This window comes from Mandrillus leucophaeus, unplaced genomic scaffold (assembly GCF_000951045.1).
Source record: "Mandrillus leucophaeus isolate KB7577 unplaced genomic scaffold, Mleu.le_1.0 Scaffold603, whole genome shotgun sequence".
Lineage (NCBI taxonomy): Eukaryota > Metazoa > Chordata > Mammalia > Primates > Cercopithecidae > Mandrillus > Mandrillus leucophaeus.
The window spans coordinates 722,780-749,853 of NW_012106509.1; the positions used below are offsets into that span (position 1 = coordinate 722,780).

The 27,074-nt window shown below is 35.1% G+C and overlaps 1 protein-coding gene across 1 annotated transcript in view; it reads left to right on the plus strand.

Annotated features, from left to right (window-relative positions):
• Window positions 1–243: 243 nt before the first annotated feature.
• TFEC (transcription factor EC) overlaps window positions 244–27,074 on the plus strand; it is a 211,924-nt gene continuing 185,093 nt past the window's right edge. The window contains exon 1 of the mRNA XM_011999841.1: window positions 244–350. The gene's annotated coding sequence lies outside the window, so the exon portion shown is untranslated. The remainder of the gene's footprint in view (window positions 351–27,074) is intronic.

Genomic DNA, 27,074 nt, shown 5'->3' on the forward strand with positions numbered 1-27,074 from the left:
CTTAATGGCACATTTAAATCTGTGCTTGCTACTCAATTTTTTCTATTAAGCACGTGTAAAATATTCCATAGAGGAAAAAAAGAAAAGAATTGGACTGGTGTTTGTAATTGCAATTTGTGGAAATCATGAGCTCATAAATATTGCTCCTCCTCTTTACCATTATACGAAAATAGGAGAAATGAATGTAACGTCAAAAAGAGGAACTAAATCATGGTTTATATAGCTTGGCCTCCCTTAGAAGTAGAAAAAGACGAGAAGTGGGAGTAAATAGAAAGATAATGCTTATGGTACATACCAAACAAATGGATAGACTGACTCTCATGGATTCTGCACCTGAGCCACCAGCAAAGGTACTTTTCCCTCTGAATTATTTAATTGGAACTACAAAGTATAAAATCACTCGTATTTGGGGCTTTAAAATCATATGGCTATAAATTTCAATTTAGGTTAAATGTTTAAGATTATTAACTTTTAACTTACATTAGCTCAGAAAGAAATAGATACAACTTTTAATGCTATTTGTTTATTATGAGTGATATTTGATTATAATGCTTCAGTGATGAATTCACTAGAAGGAAAAGGAAATGGTAAATTGGACAATTGCTTTGTAAGACTTCTAAATGTTACTCTTTTTGGACTGTGCAAAATGGTTTCAAATATCGCTGAAGTTTATAGAGAATTGGCGAGCCTACGTTTTGTCTCCTTTTATGCAATATATATGTCTCTGAAGAATCGGTTGAAAATATGATTATTATATGTAATGTAGAACATATTAATCTAGCATTGATTAATCATCTCAAAAAAACACAAGACAAAATGGTTATTTTACAAAGTATATTTTTGATAAAAATGTATTTCACAAATTTGAAATTTTGAAAATTCTATATTCTTAAAGTACAGCATACATAAATTTGAATTTAGTAAAATTTAATAATTTTACTAATTTAAATAAATAATTTAAATGAAATTTAATAATTTAGTAAAAGTGACATTTATTTCTGATTATCAATGTAAATACGCTTGTGCCTTATTGATTATTTCTTGTATCATGTTGAATTCTATTTCAGATAGCTCTTTAAGTAAATGAGTTATTTACATATAAAAACTATTAAGTTACGTATAAAAACTGTGAGTCAGTTGAACCATATATGAATGGGATAAAACACAAGTTATTCAAACTCATATTTGTAAAACTAAGTTTCATTATTGCTTGAAGCATGACAAATTATATAATAAATTAGCAAAACACTTTATAATCTTTTAGGACAAAAATGAAGAAATCTTTGTAAATTTTTGTTACTTCATCTTTTAATATGAGCAAATATCAAAAACAAAAGCAAATATAATAAGAAAATGTCCTCTTTGAGTCACATATTAAATTAGGATTTGTGAAATACTAGAAAATAGGATTTGTGCTACTATAGTGGGACGTAGTGTCATATTTTTATAGTAATATGTTGTTGCAAAAGAAAGAAAAAGCCTAACATTTTATCTGTTATTGTGTACTTTAAGCAAGGAGAGCACAACCAAACTTCATAAGATATTTTTGTACCACAGAACATCAAATTTTTTCCTTTGGCTATCATTAATTTTCATTAGCACACTTTTCACTTTTTTGGGAATTGTGTCAGAATTTTGAGAAAATAAAAAAATAAATGGCTTAATGAGCATAATTAAGATGTTAGCGTGTTCAATTTGGCTAGAAATATAGTTAGTTGCTTAAACTACATAAAGCTGACAAGAAGAGGGAATTCATGCTTCAGATGCTTGCATAATTTTGCACGACTAAGTAATTTGGCTTACTCAGTTTAGGTATTTCTTTTCTTGTCCCTAATGCTCATTTAAAGCTACGAAGAGTTTTAACTGATATTACTTATTGAAGATGAGGGAGAAAAGAGAGAAATAATCATTAAAAAAGACTCTGTAGGCTCCAAAATGGACCAGAAACTCTTTCATAGCATTAGATTGAAAAAATTTAGATGACAAATATAGGGTGCTCAGAGAAGACTTCTTCCAAAATGTGTTAAGCTTTCAAAAACAAAAGTTTGGGTAGTTCTTCAGTTTTTAAGGAAAGCTCAAACCTATCTATTTTATTTTAATTCAATGCATATAGAATAACACAAAAAGGGGTAATATTTTCCTAATTTTACAAATAAGGAGATTATGACTCTGAAATATTAAAAGAAATATTGTGTGTGTCTGCATGAATAGTAAATGGGGGACAGAGAATTTGAAGATAGGTGTCTGATAGGTGTCAGATTTCAGATTCAAGGCTGAATAATGTACAGCCATGTCCTACAGGGGACTGGTGTTTAGTGGGAAGCAGGACAGCAGATGTGCAAGTGAATAAGCACCTTCGGTGTGACAGAAGTTCTGTGTGTGATTGTATTAGAATACAGGTGAGAAAAGAAAGTGGGGCTGGACCACTGAATTTGGGGATGCCTAGGGAAGGCTTTTAAGGTAAGGCAACAGTCAGAAGAGTTGTCAGGAGTCCAACTTCCCTAAAAAGAGCTAAAATAATGTGGGCATTTTTGCATGTATTCATCTCCTAATCACTTCCTAGCCCTACACTCAACATATTATTTTTTTTGATTTCCCTTAGAATCCTGATTTCCATTTTTCCCATGACTGCTCATTCCCTACTAAAGTTACTTTCAGTCACCACGTACTATTTATAATCACAAACCCATTTCAGTTTGGAATACCTTTTTCTTATTGTGTTATTCTATATGCATCGAATTTCATATGCATAAATTAACTGTTCAATAAAATTCAATTTATAATGTTATTTGTGCTTGCCTACTTTTTTTTTTGGAACATCTAGGACCATGTTAACTGTCATAAGTGAAAATAAGAAGAAGAGGAAAGGAGAAAATGGGAAAAGTGAGTCATAGGAAGACAAAGGAAAAGAGAATAGAGAAAAAAAGTGGGAAAGAAAGAGGGGGCAAAGGAAAAATAAACGCTTGTTAATAAATGTGAGCAGTGCTATGCTTGTACTCTTCTGCATGTGAAAGTATCAAAGCATTGAGATATAGGAAAATTTTAGGGAATATGATGAAAGAAGGATAAAATTTTAAAACGGAACCTAAGAGAGTATGGGAAAGATCAGTGGAGGCCTAATGTTTGAAATCAAAACTCTTGCTATGATTGGAAGTCCACAAATCATTGTCCAAGTGCTCCGCTTTAGTTGTAGTTATTTCAAAATAAAATTCAGTATTAAAGAAAAGATAGGATTAAAAAAAAAGTACCAATAAGGTCAACTTAAGCTAAGCCTTCCATATGGTATAAAATGTATATGTGGAACAGAACTATTTGATCACAGGATGTGAAAATGGCAAAGTATGCTAATGGCCATTTAGTCCAAAACCTTCATTTAGGAGATGAGGAGATGAAGGTATGAATGCCTTTACCATGTACAAACAAGAAAACATTAGGAGCCCCACATCCTGGGCTCTATTTGTATTAAATGGAGGCCTGTTAACATTGATATGGAAGATGGCATATTTGTAGGCTACACCTAGAAATTGTAAAAGCAAGCCCTTGAGAAATCAAGTAGAAATTCTAAAGAATCACACACACACACAATAGATAGCTTAAAATACACACAAGCCTGGGTGTAGCTATGGAGAAGCCCACATGAATAAATTATCTCTCTGGTTTGTAATATCTTGTTTTCCTATGTTTTTAATGTCTTTTGCTAATTGTGGTTTGATTATGATCTTAGAAGTAGGACTGATATGAAGTTCATTTTAAAAAAATATTTTTTATCTTAAAATCTATTTGACACCTATGATACATATTTTTAGAGGCAAATGTTTCAGAAATAATTGTATCTAATATTCAAATTTTTATAGACAAATGTTTCAGAAATAATTGTATCTAATATCCAAATTTGTTTATGCTCCATGCTCTGCTCCAAGCACACTCCATGACCTGTCTTTGAATGTGATTTAAGAGAATGAAATCCCTCTCTCCCTCCGGCTGTTTCTGTCTTTCCAATGGCTGGGAGCCTCTGGGGCAGTGTAGGCATACGTGTCCCACTCTACTCTCAGTACAGGCTAAAATTCTTTCGAGGAGTAACCAGGACTCCTTCAGCATCAGAACCAGGGCCAGGAGAATGAAGTCCTTGCCTCAGGTACAAAATTTAAGGGAACACAAAACAAAACAAAACAACTCCGAAATCAAGATAAATAATATATTAATGCAATATTTTTAAAAAATCAAAATGTGTGCCCCAAACTCCGTAATGCATAAAGTATCAAAGGATCAGTAAAGGCGCTGTGCTGAGCCATACTGGGGACAAAAGAGAAAGAAAATCGGTAAAACCAATCTGAGAGCTGGGGAAGAACAGGGCATTTTATTTTACTGGTAAAGTAGATCTTAATAATTAGGCAGCCACGTGACAAAGAATGTTATAAAAATAATAGAATGATAGAAGCAGTCATTCAGTCTGCCAACCTAATCTTTTTGACATGCTAAAAGTCCTGATTAAACATGTGGCCTGAGGATGGCCAAGTGGGGACCATGCTTTGGAGATGTTGCTAAAAACAAGGGCATAAGGACATTCACAGCTGGACATTTCTCCTTGGCAATGCATTTTTCTTTTCTTTTTCTTTTTTTTTGGCACTGCAAAGACATCAGAGTTGGTAGAAAGCAAATGTGCTTGAGTTTAACGGGATCAACTTTAAAAACAAAAACAAAAAACCTTTGAGTTAGCCATCTGAGATAGATGCTGGCAGGTTTGCTGTAGGCCCAATGGCACAGTAAGAAGTAGGACATGGAAATATGTCAACTGTAGCGTAGCGAGAAATTGCGTTTTGTAAAATAGTCCTTCGATATCTTAAGTAAATGTGATGATTGATCATGTGGCTGTGGTTGCTTCCTTTCCTTTAGCTAATTTCTATTCATTCTCTAGTTCTTGGTTTAAATATTAGTTCTTTAAGGAAACTATCTCTAATTTCTCAGAAGAGATTAGATCTCCCATTTGTATGCTCATTGGACCACATATGTAACACTCATCAGAATGATGTGTTTCAGTCAGGGAAACAGAAATTGTACTAGGTGTTTCAAGGAGATTGAACCTAATAGAGGGGATTGGTTACACAACTGGTGAAAGTATTGAAAGCAATAACTGAAAATGAGCTAACTCAGAGACCGAGAGTGTATTTGTGACTTCTGGGGGTGCATAGCAAGGCTAGAACCACCAAAGAGGAAAATTTGACAAGGGATAGTATGGCAGAAGAGGAAAAATCAGGGCCAAGGCTGGGACCCCTGTGAAAGGTTTCTAGTCCCTTTCAGAGATACCACCACAAAACAAAGAGAGAAGAATTAATATCCGAGAAAGGAAGATCCGCAATTTCTCCACTCCTACTACCTTCTAATCTTGCACCAGCGCCTCTTATTGGCCAAACCAAACTGGAAGTCAATTGGCAAAAAATTCTGGAATATATAGTTTGCAGGGATATCTGGTGCCCTGTAATAATAAAAGAGAACCTGGGAGAAAGGAATTAGGCTGAGGCAAATATTAATACTTAATATTAGTATCTTAAAGAATTATATATTTATTAATGCTATTATGAGTGTAATGCCAATCTCTCTAGGCAGTCTGTAATTTCCATGGATCAGGAATGTATCTACCTTGTTCATGAATACATTCCCAGTCCATTTCATAGCTCCTAACTCATAGAAGCTTTTAAATAAATAAAAATATACCTGAATGAATACCATCAATCCTACCATGCTTTCAAGAGTTATGAAACTCTTGAAGGAGTACATGTTAGTTACATACTCCTTCAAATGTGATTTCGAATAGGAGCTCAGTGATATACCAGGAGATAGTAAAGCTTCCATCTGAAGAAAGTGAGGAATGGAGATGAGAGAGAGAAAGAAAAAGAGGTGCATTTGAAATCGACAGAGTTTCAGGGCCTGGAAAAATTATTCTCTCTCTAAGCCTGGACTGTTTTATTCATCTCACCCTCTCATAAGGTCACCCAGTACATATATCAACTTGGGAGGATGTTTATAAGGAATAGGAAGACTAGCATCATTTGAAGGATGGCCATTGAGCTCAAGATGCATAACTAAAATTAAAGAATAGTCCTCTTAATGTCTGTTTCAAGACAATGGTTAGCTGGCCCTATGTACTTTACCATTAAGTCAGAGCAGAATCTCTCTTCTCTCCTTACAATTTCATCTAATCCCATGCTTTAAGGGATGGGTCACAGACATGAGATTTTAAAACCTGGGGACACTTTTTTCTGTTTTCTTCCTTTTTCTTTGATTCCAGTTACATATATATCAGGCCACTTGAAGTTGTCTCACAGCTCACTGGTGTCCTCTTAATTTTTTCAGTCTTTTTCTGTCTTTGTTTAATTTTGTACAACAATTTCTGTTGCTATTTCTTTAACTCTCCTAATTTTTTTTTGCAGTGTCCAATTCATTGCTATCTTACCTAGTTGTTTAAAATTTTTACTTCATTATATATTTTATTTGGTTTGCTAAAATAGTAAAGGAAGGAAGAGCCTTTTTTTCTCTTTGTCCAATTATTGTTAATTACTACTGGTAAAGTGAATGATCAGAGGAGGAGTGCAAAACAGAAAGCAATAACCACAACTGTGACAACAAAGAAATAAAAAATAACCAGCCAGGCGTGGTGGCTCACGCTGTAATCCCAGCACTCCAGCAGTTTGCGAGCCGAGGTGGGCAGATCACGAGGTCAGGAGTTTGAGACCAGCCTGACCAACATGGTGAAACCCCGTTTCTACTAAAAATACAAAAATTAGCCGGGTGTGGTGGTTCACCTGTAAATCCCAGCTACTCAGGAGGCAAAGGCAGGAGAATTGCTTGAACGTAGGAGGCAGAGATTGCAGTGAGCCAAGATTAAGCCACTGCACTCCAGTCTGGGCAACAGAACGAGACTCTGTCTCAACAAAACAAAACAAAACAAAACAAAACAAAGAAAACACCCACAACATCACCACCACTGCCTAACTAATTTGCTCAAAGGATAAGGGATGTCATTGCTATTTGTCCAGCCTGTTGGTATTTCCTGATTGCAAATTTTTCCAGCCTTCAGGCTGGGATTTATATTGTCCAGTATAATTTTTATTTTAGGCATTGTACTTTCTTCCTCTATAACTTAGATTTAGGTTTTAAACATATCTTTCATGGCTCTCCTCAACATGCTTATGCTTTCCTCTACCTTTTTGAACATATGGTGTGGGGTCATAGTAGCTGTTTCAATGTACTTTTACTATTTCTGTCATTTGCATCATTCACTGGTCAGTTTTTGTTGAATGATTTTTCTCCTTATCATTGGTCATATTTTCCTAATTTCTTACATGCCTAATAATTTTTGATTGGATCTCAACCATTGTGAGCTTATGGCATTTTTAGTATTTTTTTTAAGAAAATACTTTTGAGCTTTGTTCTGGGATGCAATTAAGTTGCTCCAAAACATATTTATCCTTTCACAACTACTTTTTCAACTTTGCTAGGTGGAACCAGAGGAGGCTGGTTTTGTCCCCATTACTAAGGCAATACGATTCTGAATACATTTCTTGATGCATGTCCTGTGTAATATAATATTTCTCCCCTCTGGCTTTTGGAAATAACCATTCCCAGCTTTATATGATCTCTGGAAATTGCTCCTCCTGCTCCTCTCCAGTCATTGCCTGGTCTCATGTAGTTTGCTTACACACATGCCCTGATCAGTACCTGCTTGAAGACTCTAGGGGAACCCTCTGCAGATCTCAGGAGCTTCTTCTCTTTGCAGCTCTTTTTACTTTGGTAAACTCTGCCCTGCAAATTGTAACAGCATTGAGCCTCCCAAATTCTCATCTCTGTCTTCTCAATGCAAAAAGAACACTGGACTCTGTTTAGATTCCCTCTTCCTGGGTTTATTCCCTACTTTATTTTTCTTCTATCAGGATCCTACTTCTGTGGTCCCTGTTGTTCAATGTTGGAAAATTGTTTTGTATGTTTTGTTTGATTTTTTTAGTTGTTTAAGGTATGAGGGTAAATATGATCCTTGTTCTTCTATCTTGGCTGGCAATGAGAGTCCTTGACATTTTTTAACTGAACTAAACCTTTTGTTCAAACTGCTCCTAAATACCACGTTTTTATTAATTCAAAGTTTAGGTGTACTTGGAGGGATGAGTATTACTCTGCACCCTCAATAAGAAAGGGTTTACTATCTATTATTTTTGAGAAAAAGTGGTCACAGAGAGATTTATATTTGTTAAAACTATTCTACTTCCTGTATTGGGAAGAAATGAAAAATCTTTCAGAAATTTTATCTTTGTTTACATCCAAGGTGCTTCCTGAATTAGTATGGATGGAAAACAAATATTTAATCCAGTGAAACAAATCAATTCAGGTTTCAGTAGTATTTTATAAACCAGTTAAATCTGGCACTTCATATTATCTGAGATTAGATATGTCCATGCATTATTTCACCCATTAAAAATGTGAATATCCCAAATATAAAGGTTTTTATAATGATATTAAGAGATAAGCATATTTGTCTTGTTGAATGAAAAAAAATTCCATTGTAACAAGTTCTCATTTTTGAAAAAAAACAAAAACAAAAACAAAAAACAAACTCTACCACAAGGAGAAGAAGAAAAATCCAACTGAAGAATAAAAATTTCAACAGCTAGGTCTGGGCGCAATGTCTCATGCCTGTAATTCCAGCACTTTGGGAGGCCGAGGTGGGCAGATCACTTGAGGCCAGGAGTTCAAGAACGGCCTGGCCAACATGGTGAAACCCCATCTATACTAAAAGTACAAAAATTGGTCTGGTGTGGTGGTGGCGCCTGTAGTCCCAGCTACTCAGGAGGCTGAGGCAGGAGAATTGCTTGAGCCCAGGAGGCAGAGGTTGCAGTGAGCTGATATCGTGCCACTGCACTCCAGCCTGGGTGACAGAGTGAGACTCCATCTCAAAAAAGAAAAAAAAAAATTCTGACATAATGTCAAAGAAAATATTCCATGTTTAGATTAGTGTTAGAAGAAATCTATTTTGAATTTAAGATTGATCAATCATTTTTTAAAAGAAATTCAGACTTTCTCACATATTTCTTTATTTTAATATGCTACTGATTGAGCATATGAAATGCCACAAAAACTCACTAACAGTGCACTGCATTCTTTCCAAAGGAGACCAGTGAGAATACTGTGGTTTGGATAAAATATGTTTAGAATTCATAATTTTAAAACTCCAAATCCTGATTTTACATTAATTATTCTCATTTAAGAGTGATGCACACAAAAATTAATGTTTAGCACTTTGATTCAGGACAAAGCTATATGTCCGGAAGGCATTATTTTAATATAAACAAATATGATGTGGGTTTGAGTCACACTCACATGCCTTCCAATCACCCTTACTCTACCTCTGAATGCTAATATAAGAACATGAAAACTCTTCTTATGAATTTTTAGTGTTAGTTTCACTTCCTTTAGCACAATATTAAAATAGCATTCCCCTAACTATATACTCTGCAAGAAAATAATGTGACAATACAAATGCAAACATTTTATTTGAAGAGTGGGTGCCAGGGTTGTTGCTGTTGTTTTTCCTTAGTATCCCCAACCATGTGATATATAATCGTGTGACTGTGGTGGTTTGGTTATCGATAAGGAAGGTAGGTCATAGTTTTTTTTAAATTTTTTTATGCCATTGAATTATAGTTCTAGTTTCTCCAAAATAAAACTGACAAGAATGTCCAGTGTCATTACGTGTATTCAATATTGTATTGGATGTCCCAGCTGTTACAATGCAATTTATTCCCTGAATTCTAAAATTTACTAGATAACTTTTTTTCTATTGTAAAAATAATTCGTGCATATCATTGAAAATCTTGAAAATAGAGTGAAGTTGAGAATGGGCATTTACAGTTCCACCCAAAGAGGAGGAGCTTTAACAGAAGTTAGGCCTTCTGATTAACACTGAGCAATTTTAAGTAAGAAATACAAGACTAGTAGTAAAACTATGAAAGCAAACAAAGTATAACAACTATACTTTTATAGTTATTAATAGTTAATTTTAGATTAAGTGTGAAAAAGATATTGGTCTTTTGGCATATGTAATTATTTGGATGTTAAAGCCAACAGAAACAAACTTTTCAATTTCAGAATTTACTTGGTGGGGAAACAAGATAGGGAGGAGAAAGTATATTTGGTTTTGTCAAATTTCCATTTGGTTTTATGTTGGCTGTTGTAAAGGAGTTTACTGCATGGATGCCCTATTGCCTAGAGTCTATTTTGAATTTAAGATCGATCAATCATTCTTTTAAAATAAATTCAGACTTTCTCACATATTTCTTTATATGGGTTCCATCCACATTGGCCTCCTGTTTCTGGAATACTCTGACCACAGGGCTTTGTACTGTCTATTATCTCTGTCTAGTACACTCTTCCTTGCCAGAAATCCCTAATTAACTTGAAGTCTTTGCTTAAATCTCGCCTTCTTTATGAATTCTCTTCCAATAGCCCTATTTAAATTTGTAGACCTCTGCTACTTGTCAATCTTACTTCCTTTATCTGGGTCCAATCTGTTCATACCATATTTTACTTATGTATTAGAGTTATTATTTTTCCCCCACTGAAATATAAACTCTAGTGGAGCAGGAATGTTTTTTGTCTATTTTATCTATTGACAAATTCTCATCACTATCCAACACATAGTAAGTACATAATATATTTTTGTTAAATGGAGTGAATGATTGAATGAGAGATAATTTCATAGGGTATAAGATTCTAGGTTGACAGCTACATTTTTGTTAGTACTTTGAAATTATTATTTTCCACTCTTCCATTATCATCATTGAGAAATCATCCATTAGTCAAATTATTGTTCTTTTTAGCTAATCTGTCTTTTCCTTTTGGATGTTTTAAGAACTCTTTGTCTTTGATATTCTGCAGTTTCGCTATAATATGTCTAGGTATAGATTTCTTTTACGTAATTCTGATAAAGACATTGAACTTCCTAGATTTGAAGATTTGCATATTCATCATATCAGGAAATGTCTGTCATTATATTTGTGAATATTTCTTCTGCATCTTTTTTTCCTCCATTTATGAAACTCTAATTAGACAGATATATGTTGGAATCTCTATTTTTACATCTTTTAACTTTCATATTTTCCACTCTTTTGATTCTGTGTGTTTCATTTTGAGTAACTTATCCAGATATGTCTCACAGTTCACAAATTTGTCTTCATCTTTGTCTAATCTGTTGCTTAATCCAAACTTTGAGTTCCTAATTCTAGTTATCACATTGCTTACTTCAAAACATTTTATTTTGTTCTTTTTCAAATATGTCTGGTCAGCTCTCATAGTATTTTCTTTCTTCATTGCACTTTCAATAGTCTCTTTTATTTATTTAAATATATCAGGTAAACTCATTTTGTAGGCTTCTTCTGATATTATAAAAGCAGCCATCTTTGACGGCCTTACTTGGCAGTTACTAGTTTAAATCTTGATTCTCCCTCATGGTTGTTTGTTCCTTGGAATTTGGTTGACTTTTCACTGTGAGTCAATCTCAGAGCATTAACTGTGGGACTTTCTTAAGGTATGTATTAAAGTGAATTTGTCTATAGAAGGTTTGGGTTCCTTTTGTCAGGAAACTGTGTATCCTACCAACCCTGGATCACTTTAATCTGCTTTTTCCAATATGGTTATTTTGAACTATATAGGTGATGTGAATTCTTGCCTTAGACACCTGAGATGGAGGCTTGTGATTAGGAATTGAAGATCATTAAATTTCTCCAACCTCTTTCTGTCCTCCACTCAGAGGCAAAGCTGCAATAGGCAGGTGTCTCCATAGACACTATACAGGGATATTTCTTTCAGACACTGATAATAATGCTCTTTTTTCGAGGGTCCTGGTTTTGGTAGGTTTTCTTTGTTATACTCAGGTCCTGGACTCTGCCTGTCATCCCTCAAGTGCAAACTTATTGAATCTTGAACTCTGGTTTGTCAGGAATTGGCAAGCAGTCCCGGGAATATTCCTACTCTGAGACTTACTTATCTTTGTAGATCTGCAGTTTCTTGTGTTTCTCCTGGTTGGGGAATTCCTTGACTGTCTTCCCTTGCCAAGACAGGTGTCAAAATGAGTTTTATAACTGCTAGTTAACATTATTGGGTATACTGTGCTCGTAGGTTTTTCACTTAATTACTTGTCTTCCATTATTGCTGGAAACAGAATTCAAACTTTCATTTCCTGTCAGTGTTTGTTTTACCTGTGTCTATTACTTTGAATTTGTCTGTCTCAGTTTTAATTTGAGTTCAAAAATATAAAGGAAATAGTGATAGTTGATTTTTAATTATGTACCATACTTGAATCTTAAAGTGTTACTTTATTGGTTGTTATAGGAGTTTTGGCATTTTAACTTACAAGCAATCTGAGAAGTTTTGCCTGCTCTAGAATGACCTGATTTTAGTGGATGCCATGGACATTCCTAAGTCAGTAACTGAAGAATTCAGGTCCATTTGTGTGTGGATTCAGTCTGTCACCTGGACCTAAGTTAACCCAAAATAACTCGAGTTCCTGAGAGTATGTCTGAAACTGAAACTCCTTGAGACCTGATAATATCTCCGAGGTCCCTCAACAAATCAAAAGTTTATTTTTGGCTTCTGGGATCTTGGTATTTGTGTAGAAATACTCTGGCTTCTAAGAATTTCCTGTAATTCATTGAGTTCACAGCATCTGCTAGATGTGAGTCTAACAGTTATGGTCTTATATGTGTGTACACCAAAGGAAGCGGCCCCTGTACTATGAGTTGATGGGTGCTGCCTGACCCCTTCTGACCCAGTGATTTTTCTCCTCTGCTCACCTGTGGCCTAAAGATGACTGTTTTAGCTACTTCACATAGGACAGCAAAAGCAGGAGTCACAGTCGCCAGATAGCTCATGGGTGGCGGTGAGATTTGTAGATATCAATCTACTCTCTCATGAGCATGAATTTTATTATTAGTAAGGTGACCATCATTTGGGAAGGAAGAGAAAAGATTTAGGACAGGTGAATTTTCAGGGAGAGAAGAGGAACCAGTCTCAAGCTGTTTGAATAATTTACTCTTGTGAAAAGAATAATTTCATAAATCAAAACTTTCCTAAGGTAGGAAGGAAAAAGGTGGGGTGATTGTTATAGAATACAGTTTTATTTGTATTTACTTTTACTTTTTTGCTACAGTTGGCTAGGATTGAATTTTTCCTAGCAATATAGCCTATATTAATCAGCGTTCTTCAGAGAAACAGAATATATCTATTTATCTAGAGAGAGAGAAAGAGAGATAGAGAGATAGGGAGAGAGAGAGAGTGGTAACTGACTCACATGACTGTGGTGGGCTGGCAGACCAGAGATTCAGGTAAGAACTGATGTTGCAGTCTTGAATCTAAAATCTTCTGGGCAGGGTAATAAGTCAGAAACTGAAGCAGGAATTCTATGTTGCAATCTTGAGGCAGAATTGTTGCTTCTTCTGGAAACCTTAGTCTTTACTCTTAAGGTTCTCAACTGATTGGATGAAGCCCACTAATATTATGGAGATTAATTTTCTTTATTCAAATTCTACTGATGTTAATGTCAATGTTGAGGCCAGGCATGGTGACTCATGCCCGTAATTCCAATGCTTTGGGAGATGGAGGTGGGAGGAGCATTTGAACCCAGGAGTTTGAGACCACCTTGGGTAACATAGTGAGAAGCCCGTCTCTAAAAACAAAAATAAATGTCAGTGTAAATCACATTAAAAAATACCTCCATACCAATATCTAGACCGTGTTTGACCAAACAAACTGGGCACTGTAGCCGGGTCAAGTAGACACAAAAAATTAACAATCACAAATCTTATAAAATCTTAGTGGACTGCCTGCCGAATTCACTTAACATGATTCAGTCTGCCAAAACCTGTAACCTTTGGGTTATGCCTTGTGAATACTTCAGTTTAATAATCCAAATACCCAGATGAGTGATATTTCTTAGAGTTATTGTGCTGAGGCTCTACCTTTTTTTTTCTTTTTCTTTTTCTTTTTTTTTCTTTCCAAGACGGAGTCTCATTCTGTTGCCAGACTGGAGTGTAGTGGCACAATTTTGGCTCACTGCAACCTCCGACTCCCTGGTTCCAGTGACTCTCCTGCCTCAGCCTCCCAAGTAGCTGGGATTACAGGCACATGCCACCACACCCGGCTAATTTTTGTATTTTTAGTAGAGACAGAGCTTCACCATGTTGGCCAGGATGGTCTCGATCTCCTGACCTTGTGATCCGGCCACCTTGGCCTCCCAAAGTGCTGGAATTGCAGGCGTGAGCCACTGCGCCCGGCGAGGCTCTACCTTTTTAAATAGCTAAATGTCAGTGAATCAACAAATGTTTATAAAAACCTAGGATAAGGAAGAATGTCTGGGAGCCCTTTGTCTCTAGTCTCTTCTATGATTTCCCTTCTCCCCATAAACCTGTACTAAACATTATAATTAAGGGCATTGTGATGTGTTTGCAGAAGGAGTAGAGATAGAGACACGCTGGAGACACCTGGAGAGCACATTTCCTCACTTCTCTGACTCTTCCCAGATCTCTTTCTAATTGCCAGGATCCTGCAGTTCCCTATAGAAGCATCAATCATATACACAGCAAGGGGTGATGTGCAGAACTCAGTTTGGAAAGACATTTATTCAGTTTCTTGATTTAGACTTCAGCAATGTCAGTTCACTAAATATGTTTTCTCTATCGACTTCCAGCTGGGAAACCCTGGACTGATGTTTGTCCCTTTCATGTTGCACTTCATTCAGTTTTTCATCCTGGAATGAGAATTATTACCCTCATATCCTCTGCTTGGCTTATTCTGCATTTTCTCTTAAGGTCTGTCATGACAACCTCTCTGTATTGATTAGGGGAGTCCAGTCTTCTGTATCAAAAAGATCTCATAGTATAGAGGTGCAGATAAGATAGGAGTTTATTTTCTGTTGTGTGAATAGTCCAAAGTCAGGCAGGTGGTCTGAAGATCTTGGTAGAATCTTTTCTCCTGAAGGTCAACCAGTACATTTGTTGGTAGATTGGCTCTGTCCTTCTCAAATGTGTTTTTGTCTCTGGTTCAAGGCAATTGTCCCAGTGGTCACCATTATCCAGCTGGTGAGAAGTTGTAAAAGAGGAAATTGAGGGCAGGCTTCTTGTCTCAAGGAGATAACTTCAAAGTCGCATGCCTGACCTTCATTCACATCCTGTGAGCCTGAACTTAGTCACACAGTGACACCTAACTGCAAGGGAGGCTGGGAAATGCAGGGTTTACCTCAACAACCAGGTATTCAGCTAAAACTCAGAGGGTTCTATAAATAATCAGTGGTCTATGCTACATTTATACCAGGCATTACATTTTTTATTATTGATCCTTAAGACTTTTTTGTTATAAATAACAACTACTTTTGAGCTGGCTTTAACAAAAATGGGGAATTTATTAAAAAGACACGGGGAATTCACGGGTGAGAATGGACTTCAGGAAGAGACTGGAAACAGGAACTGAAAATTTTTAGAATCCTTCCTCTGTCTGCATCTCTGCTTCTCTCTGTATTTCTGATCCTTTCTTCTTTTCATAGCCTGGCTTTCTGTGACCCTCTGGGCACATGAGAAAAAGAGCACCTTAGGAGCATCTGAAGAGCCCCCAAGTTAACCTGTGGCAATTTCAGCTGCACGTGGAACTCATTTGACTTCTCTAAGTCCCAGTTCCAAATTTCTGGGTGGAGGAATCTGATTGGTTCAACTAGGGTCAGGTGTCTACCTCTGCTGCCCTTAATTGTTGCAAATGCGGTGGGAGTCATACAGTACAACTGGAGCTGGTAGGACCCAGCTGTATGTGGGAGGACATTCTGAAAAATAAAGATAGATTCCTTAAAATGTGTCCACTACCTCGAGTCTTATCAGTATTCTTATTAATCCATCACTTCAAATATGAATGATCCTGATATTTTGTTTCCTCCTCTACCAGTTTATGGCTAGCGTATGTCATAGAGACCAGAGGAGTTCATAGCAAATCTTATTGTTTGGGAGTTGTGAAGAAAATGGAGAATCCTTTGGGCCTCTGAAGATGTACATTCTTCTAGCCATATGGGGAATCTTTTCATCATAGAAAATTGTGCTTGGGAAAGAAAAAGAGCTGCTCTGACAGCTGCCCACTGGTTACTAGCCTGGCACTCACAGTAAGGCACAGTGTTCTCTTGATTAACCTAAATGGCACCAGTATCTTGTGATATCACTCTGTGATCATGATAAAAAGGGATAAACCCCAAACCAGCCCATAGTCATATCTGAACAAGGACTGTGTGCAAACCACAAAAAAGACCAAATAGCTTTCCCTCCTGGTTAACATGAGTGACTATTTACCAATTGCAGCCTTAAACTCACTGTTTTTCTGCTTCTTAGAAAATCACTGATATCCAGTTGTTGAATTAGCCCCACTTTTTGATAACATTCAGTCTCTAGCTAAGTCCTTCTTTGAACCCTTCCAAAAAATCATGTAAAACAAGCCCCACTTCTGTTACCTGCTCCCCATAGCACCTTTTTGCAGATACTTCAGAGCTCCTCATGGGATATGGTGGTCGCTGCTTCAGCAAATAATACATCCAACTTTTACTGCCTCTGTGCTTCCAGTGGTCTTTGGATGGTGGTCATTAACATTCTTTTCTAAAGAAGCTGAGAATGAAAAACAAAGAAAACAAAGCACACATGTCCATACACAAGGGACTCTGTCCGTTTTACCTTTGTCTAGTTGTACTGAGCATGTTTTTAGATTAATGAGTTGACTTGTTTAGAAGATGACTAAAGACACCTATTATAACTTGAGTAGTTCCATAGTTTGTTGCAAGATAACATTGTAACAACAACAGCAACTTTTTTCACTTAGTTATTAAAAAATTACTAAAAGCTTAGAAAAATCCCCATAAAGATGATTTATTATTTATGACGTTAACATGATGAGAATATATTAATTTAAATTGTTCCAGCTCCTTTTCACAGTTCTAGATATTTAAAATTGCTCATGCAATTTAAATTTGGAATCATAATTATCTTTTAATTTTTGCTTTTATTGGCTATATCCTGCCTTACTGATACATTCCTCCTGGGAACCTCTGAAAAAACTCTTACAGCACTTTTTACTTAGTGTGCATTATGAATTAAATTTTAATAGACATGCATCTGTTTTCAAACCTCTGTAATTTACAATGATTGTAAATTTCTAGACAGTATAAGAGAATTTTTTCCAAGTCTCCTACAGGACTTGATACTTTATACAAAATAATTGTATTTTAAATAAATGACTGATATCTGGATGGTGGGGGAAATTTGGTGACATCCCAGAAAGATTGCTAGATTGCAAATTCCTTGAGGAAATACATTGTGTCATCTCTAGTAGATAGAATTTCATGTTTCGTGGATGTGTTAGTTCATCATGGTTGCCCTATAAACATTTGTTGAATGATGAAATGCTACAGTGCACACAATGCACTACAGAGTGTGGAGAGTCAGGTGAAGGTTCTAAATGGGAAGGCAAAAATTGAAGATAGTTTTAACCTGACTTCTCATTTAGCCTCTATGGCTGGGTATGTGTTATTCATATTCCTTTAGGCAATATATCTAAAGTAGTTATTGGCATACATATGTTGTAAGACACTGTCAATATATCATTGCTTTAGTTTGTAATACACATATCTTTTTTATTATTAGTTTTAATGATATAATACTTTGAAATTATATAAAAGTTCTTGTCAGCAGAAATTTGGGACTTGGAGAGGATCTGCTAGGCTCTCTCAAGGATGCTGAGGTAGTCTTTGGAGCCTAAAATTCCTCCTTATGAGATGGAGTCACTAAAAAAAGTAAATTTATTCAGGCTTGTTATTGATTCTGTGGAATGCTAAACAGAACACATAGATTAAATTGGCTTTATTCTTGGGTGAAGAACGTTAAACTGTAGAATCTAAGCAAAGAGTAGGCCCTTTTCCAGAGCCACCCATTTCTTTCACTTATCTCATTTTCCATCATACTTTATTTCTCAGAGTTCCTCTTTTTTCCAGATTGCAGAAGTCAATCCTCCAGTCTTGGCCTTTGTTACTGAAACCTCAGATTGTTTTAATAGCCAACGAATGGATTTCCTCACAGTCCTTCACCTCTCCTGGTAGAATTTTTCACTCCTGCTTCATCTGCTATGCCTAACCTGCTATGATTATATTTCTAGAACATTCCTTCCATTGCATCATGCCCCGGCATAAAACACTACGGTGCTCCCTTTTGCTTTGTTTATCCTTGGATCTGTTTCTCTTGGACATCTGCAATCCAACCTCGTGGGGGTTATGCCCATTTCTGTCCAAGTGCCCCTGGGTGCCTCGTCAAGGTTCAGCTGGTTCCTTTCTATCTTCTGCTTATCCCATGCTCATTTGTGTGTCAGCATACCATCACGTGGTGATTTATCTTCTGGTCTCTCCTTTTGCCTACCTTCTTTCTCTCAATTCTCTCAATCCTTTAAGGCCTATTTCAAATTCCCTCTCTTTCTCCTCCAGGACACAAATATAGTCTCCTTCTGTGAACTACCAGAGTAATTCTTGCCAGGATCCCTTAGTTTATCACAAAATTGTTTTCTAGCTGTTTCTTAAGATTTGGTTTACTTTCCTAACCTTGATCGTAAACTAAATAAATGCAAGTTTCAATGATTTAAACTTTTTCTTTTACATTACCTCCATTCTTGGCACACTCAATAAATAATAACAATAAAATTCTAGTGAGATGAAAGGTGAGCTTTAATCAAAGAAAGCACGGTAAAGCAGTGGCTCTTGAATGGAGGAGGTTTGTTGAAAGGCTGAGGACGGGTTGAGAAGCGGTGAGAATGGATCATTGTTCTGACACTGTGCCGGATGGAGTGCTGGGCAGTGAATGGAGGCTGTCAACTCTGGTTAGACTTGGCCATTGTTCCTGGGACGCCCGTGTTAGCTCTGAGTAAGAGATAATTCATCAGAACGCTCTTGTACTTTTTTTCTCTCTTGCTCTGGGGCAGAAACTGTTCTACTTCACAGGCTGAACTTTTTACCTCTTGCCCTGAGAGGCAGAAACACGCTGCCTGAGTGCTTCCATTTTGAGACACCTTGTAGGAATCCTTATTGAATTGCTTTAGAAGAGTAGATTCTTAGCCTTCTAGTGCAGCAATCTGCCACAGCAACCCCAGAGAGTGTTATTTTTCAGTCAGAGGTAGAAGCCTCCCGTAATATGGGCTCACTGGGCTTTTGGGGAAAAAAAGACAGCATTTTGCAAGCTTAGTTCTAATTGAACATCCCCATGTTGCAATTATTATTGTATTTCAGTCTCGTAGCCTTTGTTACAGAGGTTTTTGTGTGAGTTAGGAGGGGACACGTTGGGTGACCGCTCAAGCCTTTACTTTTTTTCTTTAATTTATTAGAGTTCAAATTAAACAAGGCTCCTGCCGTTACCAAAGTTTTCTGAACTATTTTGTGTAAATGTTATTCATCCTTTGAAATCAACACAATTAAAAGTTGTGTTAAGAGTCTTCCTTTTCAAGGCTATGAACTTTTTCTCTAAGGATTTTTAACTTGTTTCAGGTCTTTGATTTCTTAAATGCATTTCAGAAAAGAAGATATACATGTTCTTTAATTGCTTCTTAAATTGGCAAAGTTATATTCTGTCTCTTAGACAAAAATCTTTAGATGATTGCATTTCTCTGTAGATTAGTAGCTTGTTAATGTTGAGGATGAAATGAACTCAGGAATAAAAATCGTTCAACAGAATTATCTCAGGATTCACTTCAAAAAGATGCAGATTCTCCCTAACAAGGGCCTATATGAGATCAGAGCTTCTGTGTGACGTACTGGGGACATCTAGTGGACAAAAGTCAGAATGGAACATTAAACTGTACACCCAAGCAGGATCCCAACTTTCAGATAATGTCATGCTGAGGAAAGAATCGGAAAATCAGTGCACTGTCTGTGAAGATAAAATATCATGTACATCTAATACCTGATTTTAGTGTTATCTGTTATTTTGAACTCATTATAAATATAATGGCTTGTCTTATTTGATTACACTTAATCTAATTTATTGCAGCAATGTCAGATTTTTAATTTAATAGACCCTGTACACGATGGAAAATATCTCATTATCAACCTTGGAGAGGCAGATTTACATAGCACAAATGAATGTTGTGTTTGGCTAGGTGTATAACCTGAGAAAAGACTGTCTGAATCTCTTTACTTTCACATATAAAGTGCATGGTTAAGCAAATGACCGCATTTCTTCCAGTTTGGAAATCTAGAATCCTTGATTATTTTCATTTATTTTATTCATATTCATTTCATATTCATATTCAATTTTATATTTATTTATTAATATTTTCATTTTCTAAACTATTTTTTACTGTACAAAGGGTTTTCACAAGTATCGTTTAAGTTATCAATAAAAATGTCTTAGGTATTTAGTTCAAATTTTATAAATTGATAGGAAGGTAAGATGACTTGTGAACCAAAAAGCCCATGTTTCTTGACATTTGAACCCTTCTAGTAGAATTTCACTGTTGATGCAGTGTGTGTAAATTTCTTAATGTTTGGGGGAATTCAGTTAAACTCTCAACAGAGGGTAACTACCAGTTCGTATCTACCCTAATCATCTTATTCGCATATATCATTTCTAATCATCTTAATAACTTGTAGAATAGGATCCTTAAACCCAATTCATAGTTGAAAAATTAAGACTCAAAGACATGAAATATATAGCTGCTCAAGTTTACGAGAGGGTAACTGTCAAGGCCTATACTCACATCCAAGTCTCTCTGAGTTTATTAAACAAAGCCAAAAAGCAACACTTGAGCAAGTAAGAGGACCCCAGAAAGCTGGCACTGTGTGTGTTTATTTCTTTCCCTTGAGTATTTAGAAGTCCACTGGTAAGCACTTTTAAAGTCTCAAACTAGACCTGTCAAACATAAAGACATAGAAACATAAATACAACTTAGAGTTGAATATCTCAGATGCTTTTAAAAAATTATTTTAAAAGACAACAACAGCTTGGTGAGTCTCTTATCTTGGGGGAAAAGATCATCAAGAGAATTTGTGATAATTGCTGGTCATTCTGAAGTCCATGTTGAAGTCCATGTTGATGAGGAAATGATGTTTAAGATATGATAGAGACACAACAGAACATGTGGTAGAGTTTTAGGATTAAATTAGCCGAAGACAAATTTATAGAAGAATTTTAAATAGCAAATATTGATTAAATTTGGAGGAATATTATATGAAATTAACAGTTTTTACACATTCCAGTTTGCCATTGAAAAATAGTTCATTAAGATGAGATTTGGAATAGCAAAAGGGATCAATGAATTAGATATGGTGACTTTAAAAAGTCACATAATTTATTTTGGTAACATTAATTGAATTAATTTTACTTTGAAAAAATCTTAAATGACACTAAAATTAAATACTGATAATAGATAAATAAAGATAATAAATTAAATACTGATAATATAATCATAAATGATACCTTTTTGTTATTTCATTTCTTTTCTTGCAAATGTTTAGTTTTACAAATAAATTGAGAAATTATTCATATGACTTGCATTTTTATATAGGACAGTATTCAAGAATCAACTGTTTTTTTTTAATTTGAAAGTCAATGAGTTAACATTATAAATAACCTAATATTAATATTCAATTTTCTATTGAGATTGAAAGCATACTATGATTTATTAATAGTGAAATGTTTACATTATTAACTTCAAGTTGTTTAAGGGAAATCCAATGTGTTCAGTAAATACATTTTGTGAGAATAAATATTTCATGATGAAGAAAGAATCTAGTTATTAGTACACAATGGTACATTTCTCCTTAACTAGACCTGAAATCCTAGCACTATGTTCTATTTACAGCTGTACCATTTGTTTGATGAAATCTAGTATAATTTAATCAATTTTAGCAGATATGCATATTTGAGTTTTATGTAACTCTAATTAATATACATTTTAAAACAATACTTTTGAATTATTAAATTGCAAAAAAATTTATTAAATCACTTAGAATTGTTTTCATTAATAGAGTTCATAATATTACTGCCTAAAAAGTCATAATCATTACCAATGTCATTTTACTGTAGCCCCTCTCCTTTTTTTTTCTAAGTAAATTAAATGCATGGCTTAAAAGCCAGATTCCTATACACTGCATACAATAATCAAGACACTTCTTGATGATATAGAGAAACATATAGAAAAGACTGATGTAATTGAACCAAGGAAAGTGTAGAGGTATGGAAAATAAATGAGTCATATACATACAAATAAGCTTTAAAAAGAGTCTTCTAATATTCACTGTGAGGAACTAGTCTGCAGAGAACCCTAAAAACTAATTTTCTAAAGCAATTTTTTTATATTGGTTTTTGTGATCACATTATAGAAAGGTAGTCACTAAATAAATATTCTCTTATTTTAATTGGATTAAAAATTAGAAATGCAAATTCATCCTCATACTATATCTCTAAGTCCTCATCTCTGTTTTTATGGTAATACCCTTTTAATGGTTTAAGCCTATGAAGAAAAAACACTGAAGATTTTTAACTAGCCACTTTGCAGGGGGCAGAAAGGAGCAAAGAAGATTTAGTGGTGAAAAGAGCAAATAAATAGGTGCTCCAAGATTAAAAAGAGGGTAGAAGTGCATGCTGAGCTGTTGAAAGACCTCTCTGTGTTTAAAGAAAAATATTGTTTGGTGCTTTCACCAGTGCATGATCAAAATAAGAGGTACAAATTAGTTCATGGCTGCTGGAGCTACAAAACATCATGCAGAGCGCTGTCTTTGGGAACGTTTTAATGAGGAGAAGAGGTCATCAGAGTGTGACATTGCTTTTCAGAATTCTTCAAGAACAACACAGACTTCCTGTTCCAAATGTGGTAGAGAATAAAACAACCTTAGTAGTAATCGTACAACTTTTGAACCATGTTCCTTGGAAATGCTGTACCGTGCTCATTTTGTAGCTTTAGTTAGCTATCTCAAAGGAAACGCTTCCATATTTTCCATGTGCCCTTATTTCAAAAGTACAGTGAAACGGTGGAGCTTTAACATGGATTATATTTATAAAATAAAGTTTTATTCAGGCTTCTAAAGAGATTTTAATGTTTTCATTGCTCCAGGTGAAATGGTACACGGTGGCTCTGTTCATTAACATTTAGCATCAGTGCAAAAAAATCAAGGATTACCACATACAGCATAAAAGGAGGGATAGTATGACTTTGAAATTAAATTCACTACAATCTTAGTTTTGCTGCATTTCAAAACGTGATTTTAAAATGTATAAGTTGTTAATGACAGTCTAGGTCAAATATTCATAGTCCAATATCAAGTCCTACAGAGACTGGCATTATTCAAATGTGCAACGTATTTGAGCAGGAGCTGAAGAGGTTTTCCTGATGCTTTATAAATAAGACATTTATTTTGGTTTCAAAGGCCAGTGTTATAACATTATTTAATACTTTAAGTATAATTGGTGCGTTTATTGCCTCTCTACCACAAAGCTGTAGCACACCTTTTGTTTTCCATTAATATGAACATATTTGTAAGATGTGTATAATTAAAGAAAGTATTTGGGTTCACAAACTTAATGCAGTTATCAAAAAAGGACATATGAGGCTTCTAATTTATCATATAGCAATGCTCACAAGCTTGCTAATCTCAAAGTTTTCATGTAATTATTTTCCTTCAAAATAAATGATTCAAAACTAACCACATTTACTCTTGATATGTAAAAGTAATAAAAATAATTTCAGAGACCCAAAGGGAAGAGTTTGAACTAGAATTTAGATGGGAAACAGGTCATTTCTGTGCATAGTAATGTTTCTGATTAACTTTTAAGTAAGAGGTGATTCAATCTGTGTACAATGTGTAATTGATTTAGAAGCAGCAATATATAGTATACATTTTTCCTTCCCTCTTTCTTTTTATTCTTATTTTTTATATCTAGCATGAGAACAGAAGTCAAGCATAGAAACCCTGCTTTAAATATGATAAAGGATAAAAGCTGTCATTCTAGTTTCACAGCTTTTCAACTATTTAATCTAAAAGTTTCTGAACTTACACAGATCATTTACTTGACTCACTCTTTTATATTAATTTTATTTCTTTTAATGTATGCAGCCTTTGTTCTTAAATATTCTTATTCATAAACCAGACACATTTAAGTTGACATCCTTAGCATGTAGAATTTTTCTACAAAGACCTAGTGAGGCAGTTATTTTTAGCTTAAGCTTTTAGTCTGGATTGACTGGCCTGCTATCTCTTGGCTTGGTTTGCCAGCTATTTCTGTCAGTGACTACACATCAGGAGCTTATGTTGATGTAATTTTTTTGTTGTTGCTTTTTTTTGCATTATTACTGCTCAGGACCTGTTCTTCTCTTTTACCTGCTTAACTAATTCAACAGTGTTCTACTTCATAAACATCGCTCTCTAATCTTAAAGATGTCTTAGGCATCTAAAAAGCTGCTATTTATAAAGTTTTAGCGTTTACTGCAGTACCATAGGTTAAGCTCTGAAAAATAACACAAGAGCATGAGAAGTAAAGAGGTAAATTTTCTTTTTGCTTTAATTAGTTCAAAGAACAATTTTGTCAGGAAAAAAAAAGGGTACATTTTTGGGAAATCAACAATACTGGCATGAAATTATGCTTCCCAGAAATCACTTATTGGCAAACAATGTTTGTTTATTTCCCCCCCCTTTTTTTTTTTTTTGAGACAGGATCTTGCTCTGTCACCCAGGCTGGAGTGCAGGGGCGTGATCTCAGCTCACTGCAATGTCAGCTTCGTGGGGTTCCTCAGTCCCCCGTGTAGCTGGGAATACAGCTACGCGCCACCACGTCTGGCTAATTTTTTGTATTCTTAGTAGAGATAGGGTTTCACCATGTTGGCCAAGCTGGTCTCGAACTCCTGGCCTCAAGTCATCTGCCTGCCTCAGTCTCCCTAAGTCCTGGGATTACAGACATGAGTCACCGTGCCCGGCCAGACATTTTTCTAATTCAGGAAAGAATTATTTTCGTTTGGTACACAGCAGATGTTTGTAGTTTTGTTACCGAGAATCTAAACCATAGGTATTGTGATGTAAACAAAAATTAAATAACTCTTTGTCACTATATAACTTTTGAAAATTGACAAAAACTGAAAAGATTACAAGCACCTTAAAAATCGATGAGAGCTTTTATTGCATACATATATTTCCTTTTTAAGCACTGTAATAATGAATTTATTTTCTAAACTAGTTGTAAAACTATTTTGAAGAAAAGCTTAAAAATTAATGAAACAAAGCTATAAAGTTGACAATGTACTGAAAAGAGGACAGATAAATGAGATAAAAGACAAAAAACAAATTGGTAAAATTTTTATATGAATATTAATTAAAATATTCACTGTAAACATTCAGAACAAAATTTAACGATACTTTACCATTTCAGGAAAAGAATTCTCACATTTTTCCAGCTAACTAATATTCTATAGCTTGTTTAAAAGTTGTTTTAATGCTATAGTTCTCAAAGAATGTTCTATGGTTCCCGAGGTGTCTCCTAAAACGTTTTATTGCTAAAATGTTATTTTCCATTTTCACAGTTTGGGTATTTGCACTTACTATTCAAAAGCAATGGTGAATAAATTGCATGTGCCTTTTTATGAATGAAGGCAGTGGCACCAAAATGCTAGTCAGTCATTATATTCTTCACTGCCGTGTACTCACAGTTAAAGAAAACAATGCAACTTTACTTAGGATTGCCTTTGATGAAGCTGTAAAAATTATTAACTTTATTAGACCCGACCCTTGAGCACATTCAGTTTTTTGAGAGTTATACTTAGCTGATAATATTCTAAGCTTTGATCTTTTTTGCATATTTTAAAAAATTCACTGCAGACCTGGATAGCCAACTGCTTTACCTGATGCCAAACCCAAGAAGCAGAAATTTGTTCAAATCCTTAAGAAAACATTAAGAAGTAGCATTTTTGAACAGTGCTGTATAAACAACACTAAAAGATATGGTTTCTGGTTGAGTTAGGGGATTTCCCTGAGTAATTTTGATTACATACATTTCTTTGACTCATAGGCCAGCTTTGTGCACTAACTCCTTAAAATGATGCCGTTGGCTTCTCTGCAGTACATCTTATCACCTGCTATGCATGTTTTGCTGATCTAGGGGAAACAGCATACTTTATGATGGAAAAAAAAAAGGCAACCATTCTGACCTTGCCATCAAATGTGCTTTACAGATTTTTGGAGCATAAAGTGAAGCATAATGACCTAATATGATTATAGCAAGAGTGAAACTTCAAAGGAAAATTTTTAGGAGTGCAGAAAGTGGCAACAATAATTAAGTACCTGGATCTTACTATTTATTGTGCCCCTGTGGGAAAAGCTCATCTCAATTCACTTTATATTTAATGTGTGTTAACATCTCAAGGGTACTAATACTGTAAATCATCATTGCAATGGGTGCCTCTTAGGGCAGAGGCTAATCTAAATTTTATCATTGCTTAGCAAACTCTTTAAGGGGAGTGGAGATGATGATAGAAACAAGATGGAACAGTGCTTGAGGAAACAATTTTTTTTCAAGTACACTCAGGTTTGCTAGAAAAAAATGTTTAAATATAGACAGTGAAGACTGCTAATTAAAACCATTACTTAATTTTCTTGTTTATTTTTGAGGACTCTTTCTGTGAGGGGATATTTTGCATGCAGTTAATTAAAAATAATAAAAACAGTATGATTACAATTGCTTTTCTAATATCTGTAAGGTTACTAAATTAGTAAATGAGAAATCTATTCTAGATATAAACTTTCATGATATATTTGTGACCAAGGTAAAGACCTATGTTACGGATGATAGAATTGTTAATGAATTTTAGCTGACTTACAGACTAGTCCTAATTAGTGTGTTCCTATTACCTCAGAAGGAAGTCTACAGTGACTGGTTTTGTGCCCTGTTCAGAGGCACATGGTTTCTCTCCTGTCTAAAATATTTATTAATTATTTCCATGAGCATATGGATGGCATTGATGACATATCAGCCCAGTTTACAGATGATATG